The following is an 8,765-nucleotide window of genomic DNA, read 5'->3' on the forward strand; positions in this document are numbered from 1 at the left end:
AATATCTAGATCAGGAAAATTAGGCACACTAGCTTAAGCCGAGACAACTAGAATACTATCTGAGTCACTGCAGGATTGCAGTCACATCTGTTCACAGAAAGGGCATGGAAAGAAAGTATAAAAGTTGAAAAGTGTTCACGATGGAAGAGATTGTCTCCAGTGCCATGATGTCCAAAAGAAAAATGGTAGAACTGGTTATAGAACCCCTTGACTCGTGCAAATTGTTGTACTCCGAGCAAGAGCAGCTTGAGACTTCAAGCTTACCTAGGAAGGGAAAAAATCTTACCACGGAGGATTGGGAGGCTATTGTCTATATTTGATAGAAACTTAGAAAAAGTGCTGAGGTGTTCAAAGATTAGAGTTGTAGAGGTTTAGTGTAAAATTTCCTTCTCACTGTAGATAAGACCTTCTTTGTATTTCTTAGCATTTTTTGTAATAGATTTATTGAGATATAATTCACATACCATACAATTCACCCATCTAAAATGTACCATTTAATGGTTTTTAGTATATTCAGAGTTGCGCAACTATCACCACAACCAATTTTTGGACATTTTCATTACCCAGAAATCTCATACTCATTAACGTTCCCTTTCCCCCTCAGTCTCCTCAACCCCTGGCAACCACCAGTCTACTCTCTGTCTTTATGGATTTGTCTATTCTGGACATTTCATATAGATGGTATCATACGATATTCAGATACTCTATGCAGCCATGAATTTCATCATCCTCGTAAGTAGTATTGCTACAGTTAAACAGACTAGAGAGACCCATATTTGTCATTAAATGGGCATAATCACATAACCAGGTCATTGTCCAGTCATATATTAAAAAAACAGGTGGGAAAACCATTAATTCCCTTAGTAGAATATCTGAGCTATTTGAAAATTCATACTAATATGGTAAGACCATATTTTTGACTTGCAGTATTATTGTTTTTTTAAATTGTTGTTCCTGATATTTCTTTTATCCTTTGGCCTTTCTGTCAACTTACAAATTCAAGCCCTGCCATTCTGTCTGTACTCATTACCAAGGGAAGGGTTGAAATGTAGAACGTAGAGCAATGAAGAACCTCTTCCTGGCTTTACAATTCAAAAGCCTAGCCCATTGCCTAGATTTGTGCAGAGCTGGTAGGTGGGCCCTGCTGGGTGGCACTGCTGAAGTCCAGTGTGCACTGGCATGGGGCTGCGTACACTGGGACAGCGGGGCGCTTTGGTCTTATTTGCATAAAGATGCCATGAGGGCCAGCAGCAGCCTGCCCCTTAGCTGAGCACAGGAAGGGTTACAGTTTAGGCAATAGAGTAGGAGAATACTTGAGTCAGAGTCACGCTTCACACAGACCCCACACATAGATGTCAGAGGCCCTCACAGAGGGGAGATCATATCCTTTCCCCCTCTAAAAACATCTGCCTGCTTCTTGATGCACATGGCACAAATCTACATTCATTTCCTCCAATGCCAACTGCAAACCAGTACTGTCCGACAGAACTTCGTGTGATGGTGGAAGTGTTCCATTCTGTGCCGTCTGTGTGGCTGTTGAGCACCTGAAATGTGGCCAGTGTGACTGAGGAACTGAATTTTTAATTTCATTTTAGTAATTTAATAGTAAATGCCACATGTGGCTAGTGGCTACTCTATTGGACAGTGCATTGAACATTTCCATCATTGAAGAAATTTCTATTAGACAGCATTGTTCCTCCAGAAAACAGCCCTGAGATGGGTCTGGAATTTATTTGGAAGGGTAAGGGAGTGGGGAAGTGAGACAGGGGAGGAAGGCAGCCAGAAGGGAGCGTGTCCGCACTGTGGGCACCTGGAGGTGAGTGATGCCGGGAACTCTGGGAGCCAGTCTACAGCACACACTGACGATCTCAGAATCATCACGCCCAAGAGGTAAAGGACTTGGTGTATTTCTCCACCAATTCCCATCAGTCATTGATTGACAGTTGCTCCTAGGCGGTGTTAATTCTCGAGCACTTCCACCTGTCCAGAGCATGGGCTGAGAAGGCTCTGTGGCCAGAGGGAGCCTTCAGGCCAAGTCACAGAGGGCGGTGGTTGGGTTGGCAGGGCCTGAGTGCACAGGGCCCTGACGGTGCTCCCCCAACTCCTGACCCCCAGTCTGCTCTCCAGATACAACCATAATGTTCATGGCCTATCCCTAGAGACACTTTTGCATATATAAAAATACAAATACACATAATACATGTAAATATATATTTCTTACTTTTTCTTCTATTTATACAAATGGGATCATTCCATACATACTCTTCCGCACTCTGCTTTTTGCGCTTCATAGGATAGCCTGGAGCTATTTCGTTGTAGTTGTTTCTTTAATTTCCTTTACTTGGCTATCTTTATCACAAAAAAGTTCAGAGTTAAAGAGGAGAAGAGCTGCAATGGCTTGGCTGAAAGGATGCAAAGAGATTTGTGTGTAGCTTGTGGATTTAAAAGGCAAGCTGTTTGTTGAGACTGCAGAGTTTGGTTCAAGGCGTTTCAGGATGGCGTGATTTTCCTGTTAAAAACAAATGGGGATTTGCTTGGTGATAAACTCAGGCTGTGTGTGGGCTGATTAGACAATAGAATACGCAATCAATGGATTAGCCTCCTAGGATGACTGCAGAGGCAGAAGGCAGCTGTCTCCAAGGTAGTGTATCTGCAGCCTGCCCTGCACAGAGGCATCGGGAGCTCTGCCATGGGAAGTCCAGGTCCTGCTCTGCCATTGACCTGCTCTGTCTTTGTTGGAGCCTTGACCTCTCAGGGCCTCTGTTTTCTTGTTTATTAAATGAGAATGATAATGGCTATCCTCTCCTCTCAATGGGTTTGATGCATGGACCACCAAGGGTTGCAAACCCAAATGTCTCCAGGGCTATGCAGACGAGTACATGAGTCAAGTGAGGCTGTTGTAAATAACAGGGGGTAGCGGGGACGATAGCTAAGAGGGGAATAAATCACAAACATACCCCATCTTGCAGGTTTAAACATTTAAACAAATACTATCCTGGCCAAACAGAGCATATCTGTGGGCTACTTGAAACCCTTCAGCAAGAGTGGGCATCCTATCAATGTGAGTTATGATTTCCCCATAGAGGAGATGGCACGGCTGTGACTGTTTACTAAGCCTCATCCCTATTGACTCTTTGAAAATCCGCATCTCCCACTTCAGTAGTCCCTCTCTGCACCAGTCAGGAGAAGCAAGGTTGGGCTGTGGGAACAACGCTAAAATGTCAGTGGCTTTAAGTAGCAAAGGTTTATTTCTCACTCACACTACAGGGTCTCTTGTGGGACTACACTACCATGTGGGTAGCTGGATGCTGACACCTCCACATCCTCACTCACGGACGGGGCTCATCATCCAGGGCTTCACATCATCCAAATGCTGGCATTGCTGGGTCCTGGGAAAAAGAAGGAACAATTATGCACAGGCTCTTAAAGTCTTCTGCTTGCATTTCATTGGCCAAAGCAAGTCGTGTGGCTTGGAAACTCTCAAGTACAGTCCTACGCTGTCTGGAAGAAGGACTGGAAATATCTGTGCACAGCACTGATGAGGCAAACATTCCTTCAGACATCCAACCAACCATGAGCATTCCTTTCTTCTTTTCCTACAGTTCATTGCATACGGACATTCCACATCTGGCTTAGCTCTTTATCTCAGAGCTTTGTAAGCATGAAGGTTGACATTCACTGAAACCCCCAGGCTGTTTCTTCCTCCTTGTTTCCGTGACACACAGTACCTGAGTTCATTATAGCCAGAGCAGTGGCATAGTGGTGGGATTGTCCCTTTTCCAGCTTCTGCTGGAACCAAGTGTCCTTAGTTTGGGGTCCATTCTCTGGCTGTTTTTTCTTAAAACCTTATTTTTTTAGAGCAGTTTTAGGTTTACAGTAAGATTGAGAAGGTACAGAGATTTCCCATCCACCCCCTGCCTCCACACATGCATAGCCTCCCTATCAACATCACTCACCAGAATGGTACATTTTTTATCAAGGATGAACCTACATTGACACATCATAATCACCCAAAGTCCATAGTTTACCTTCGGGTTCACTCTTGGTGGTGTACATTCCATGGGTTTGGACAAATTTATAATGACATATATCCATCCCTATAATGTCGTACAGAGTACTTTCACTGCTCTAAAAATCCTCTGTGCTCTATTCATCTGCCCCCACCCCCAGAAACCACTGATCTTTTTATTGTCTCCATAGTTTTGCCTTTTCCAGAGTGTCATGTTGTTGGAATCACGCAGTACGTAGCTTTTCAGATTGGCTTCTTTCACTTAGTAATGTGCATTTAAGTTCCCTCCATGTATTCTCCTGGCTTGATAACTCATTTCATTTTAGTGCTGAATAATATTCCATTGTCTGGATGTACCACAGTTTATCCATTCACCCACTGAAGGACATCTTGGCTGCTTCCAAGTTTTGACAAGCTGCTATAAACATTCATGTGCAGGTTTTTATGTGGATATAAATTTTAAACTTCTTTGGGTAAATACCAAGGAGTGTGATTGCTGGATTGTATGGGATGAGTATGTTTAGTTTTATAAGAAAACCACCAAACTGTGTTCCAAAGTGGTTGTACCATTTTGCATTCCCACCAGCAATGAATGAGAGTTCCTGTTGCTCCACATCCTCCCCAGCATTTGTTGTTGTTGGTGTTCTAGGTTTTGGCCATTCTCTAATATATGTGTAGTGACATCTCATTATTGTTTTAATTTGCATTTCCCTGATGACATGGATATGGAGTATCTTATCATATGCTTTTTTGCCATCTGTATATATTCTTTGTTGAGGATTTTTGCATTTATGTTCATGAGAGATATTGGTCTTTAGTTTTCTTTTCTTGTAATGTCTTTGTCTGGTTTTGGTGTTAGGAGAATGCTGGCCTCACAGAATGAGTTAGGAAGTATTCTCTCTGCTTCTATCCTCTAAAAGAGATGGTAAAGACTTGTATAATTTCTTCCTTAAACGTTTGATAGAGTTGACCAGTGAACCCAGCTGGACCTGATGCTTTCTGTTATGGAAGGTTATTAATTATTGATTCAATTTCTTTAATAGATATAGACCTATTCAGATCATCTATTTCTTCTTGTGTGAGTTTTGGCAGATTATGTCTTTCAAAGAATTGGTTGATTTCATATAGATTAGCAAATTTATGGTCACAGAGTTGTTGGTAGTATTCCTTTTATCCTTTTAATTTATATAGGATCTGTAGTAATGTCCTATCTTTCATTTCCAATATTAGAAATTTGTCTCTCTTTCTTACTGTTCTTTGTTCCTATTTTTATCTTCTACTTTTTCTACCCTTGGTGCATTTTACATGATTCCATTTTTCTCTCCTTTCTTAGTATACCAGTTATATTTCTTTTTTTACAACTTGTAGTGGTTGTCCTAGAGTTTGCAATATAGATTTACAGCTAATCCAAGTCCATTTTCAAATAACATTATATGACTTCACGGGTAGTGTGAGGACCTTATAATAATCCTAATTCCTCCAACCAAGCCCTTGTACCATCACTGTCATTTATTTTGCTTATAGGTAAGCATACATAAGCATATATATGTATATATGTACATACACATAAGATATATACACAAGCATACATAATTGAATACAGTGTTGCTATTATTATTTTGAACAAACTTTTATCTGTTAGATCAATTAAGAAAAAGAAAAAGAAAAAAGTAAAATAATCTTACACAATACACAAAAATCAACTCAAAATGGATTAAAGGTTTGGATGTAAGACCTGAAAGCATAAAACTCCTAGAAGAAAACATAGAGCATAAGCTCCCTGACATTGGTCTTAGAGATGATTTTTTGGATTTAACACCAAAAGCACAGGCAACGAAAGCAAAAATCAACAAGTGCGACCACATCAAACTAAAAAGCTCTGCACAGCAAAAGAAACAATCAACAAAATGAAAAGTCAACCTATGGAATGGGAGAAAATGTTTGCAAACCATCTATCTGATAAGGGGTTAATATCCAAAATATATAAGGAACCCATACGACTCAATAGCAAACAAAGTAATAATAATAATCTGATAAAAAAAAAATGGGCAGATTTGAATAGCCATTTTTCCAAAGAAGACATACAAATGGCCAACAGGTACATGAAAAGATGCCCAACATCTCTAATCATCAGGGAAATGCAAATCAAAACGTAAAGAGATGTCATCTCACATCTGTCTGAATGGCTTTTATCAAAAAGACAAGAGATTACAAGTGTTGGTAAGGATGTGGAGAAAAGAACCCCTGTACACTGTTGGTGGGAATGTAAATTGGTACAGCCACCATGGAAAACAGTATGGAGGTTTCTCATAAAATTAAAAACAGAACTACCACATGATCCCGCAATCCCACTTCTGGGTACATATCCAAAGGAGATGAAATCGTTATCTCAAAAAGATATCTGCACCCCCATGTTCATTACATCATTATTTACAACAGCCAAGAAATGGCAACAACCTAAGTGTACACTGACAGATGAATGGATAAAGAAAATGTGGTGTGTATACAAACACACACACATATTCACACAATGGAATATTATTCAGCCTTTAAAAAGAAGGAAATCTTGCAATTTGTGACAACATGGTGCAACTTGAGGGCATTATGCTAAATGAAATAAGTGAGACAGAGAGACAAATAGTGTATGAGCTCACTTATATGTGGGATCTTAAAAAACCCAAAACCCAAACTCATAGATACAGAGAACAGATTGGTGGTTGCCAGAGACAAGGGGAGAGTGTCGGGAAAATGGGTGAAGGTGGTCAAAAGATATAAACTTCCAGTTATCAGAGAAGTAAGTCCTGGGGATGTAACGAACAGCATGGTGACTACAGTCAATAATAATATATTGTATATTTGAAAGATGCTGGGGCCTGCCCAGTGGCATAGTGACTAAGTTCGCACATTCCGCTTTGGTGGCCCAGGGTTCGCAGGTTCAGATCCCACGCGTGGACCTACATACCGCTCATCAAGCCATGCTGTGGCAGCATCCCACATACAAAATAGAAGAAGACTAGCAAGGATGTTAGCTCAGGGACAATCTTCCTCAAGCAGAAAGAGGATTGGTAACAGATGTTAGCTCAGGGCCAATCTTCCTCATCAAAAACAAAAAAGATGCTAAGAGAGTAGATCTTTAAAAGTTCTCATCACGGGGAAAAAAAAATTTGTAACTGTGTGTGGTGATGGATGTTAACTAGACTTACCGTGGTGATCACTTCACAGCATATATACATACATATTAAATCATTATGTTGTATATCTAAAACTAATATATGTCAATCATGTCTCAATAAAACATTTTTAAAAATTAAAAAAATAGAAAAATTAAAGTAAGACTTGTTTTGGAATTTAGCTTCTAAAAGAGGTAGCTGGATAGGTTAACAAGACAGACATACTATTAAACGATGGGTTTTGTTTTCTGCTTTATGGTTAGCCAAAGTTTTCAAATGATCACATCTCAGAATTGTTTTTTAGCCGAGGATTAGGCCTCATCCCCTTTGACCTAAATCTCGTGCATGTTACTTGTTAACACGCGAATGGTATTGCTAACCACCATCCATTTTTGTGGGATGTACTGCAGCATTTCCCAAAGAATCTTAACTGTAACTTGGCAAAAAAATGTACTCGGATAGTCTCAATTTTTGCTCAGGGCAGATCAACTTCATAAGTCCCCCTTGGGCTTATATATACAGATATCTTAAAGCAAGAGTGGGAATGTAAAGCATAATGTAATTCTCTTTCCTATAGAGATCCTATTTTATTTAAAATCTATTTTTACACTAGTTAGAGTCCTGCTTTTTTTGCCAAGTACTTGTCTTGCATGTCTGACTTTGCAGAAGCTGGAGTGGATCGCAGCATACTAATGAAGAGAATTAGCAGTCCTTTACAAAGCTTGCTTGCTCCTCATTTCTCTGAGATCACCTCCATCGAGCAGCCCTACCACCAGCTGGGAGAACGGAGAGTTTTGGTTCAGGTGGGATAAATGCTCTGAAAGGCTGTGCCCAGAGGAATGAGCAAATAGGCGAATGTTTCCAAACTACTTGAAGGTTTAAACAAAGGTTCTGGGAGAAAAAATCTTATCAAGATATGTAAAGAAAATATTTTTTAGAAAAAGTGGCCAAAGAGTCATGTTTGAATTTGACAAAATTACATAAGATAGAAGCTGTTCCTGTTCCACTTAACACATCCATACTACCTTGAACAATGAAATTGCACGAAAATAACTAAAGTTTGAAGTGAGAAACAAAAAGAATAAGAAAAATAAGGTAATTATTTTACCTTATGTTAAAAATAAAGAAAATCATTTTACCTTCACTGATTCCGTCTCCGATGCTCTTCCTTTATTCATGTAGATCTGGGTTTCTGACCTACATTATTTTCCTTCTCTCTAAAGAACGTCTGTTAACATTCCTTGCAAAGCAAGTCTGTTGGCAACAAATTCCCTCAATTTTTGTTTGTCTGAGAAAGTTTATTTCTCCTTCCTGTTTGGAGGATAAATTCGCCAAGTACAGAATTTAAGTTGGCGGGGTTTTTCTCTCAATGCTTTAAATATTTCACTCCACTCTCTTCTTGCTTGCATGGTTTCTGAGAAGAATTTGTTCCTCCACAGGTAAGGTGTTTTTTCCTCTGGCTTCTTTCAGGATTTCTTATTTTTGATTTTCTGTAATTTGAAAATGATATGCCTAGGTGTAGTTTTTTCTGGCATTTATCCTGCTTGGTGTTTTCTGAGCTTCCTGGATCTGGTGGTTTGATGTCT

The 8,765-nt window shown here is 39.8% G+C and overlaps 1 long non-coding RNA gene across 1 annotated transcript; it reads right to left on the minus strand.

Annotated features, from left to right (window-relative positions):
* Positions 1-483: 483 nt before the first annotated feature.
* On the minus strand, positions 484-8,426 carry LOC139080931 (uncharacterized). The gene is made up of 3 exons (XR_011535799.1): positions 8,319-8,426; positions 3,291-3,389; positions 484-2,509 (listed from the first exon to the last, which is right to left on the minus strand). It is a non-coding gene; the product is annotated as an uncharacterized lncRNA (long non-coding RNA).
* Between the last annotated feature and the right edge of the window lie 339 nt (positions 8,427-8,765).

The sequence above is a fragment of the Equus przewalskii genome, chromosome X (genome assembly GCF_037783145.1).
Source record: "Equus przewalskii isolate Varuska chromosome X, EquPr2, whole genome shotgun sequence".
NCBI classification, from domain to species: domain Eukaryota; kingdom Metazoa; phylum Chordata; class Mammalia; order Perissodactyla; family Equidae; genus Equus; species Equus przewalskii.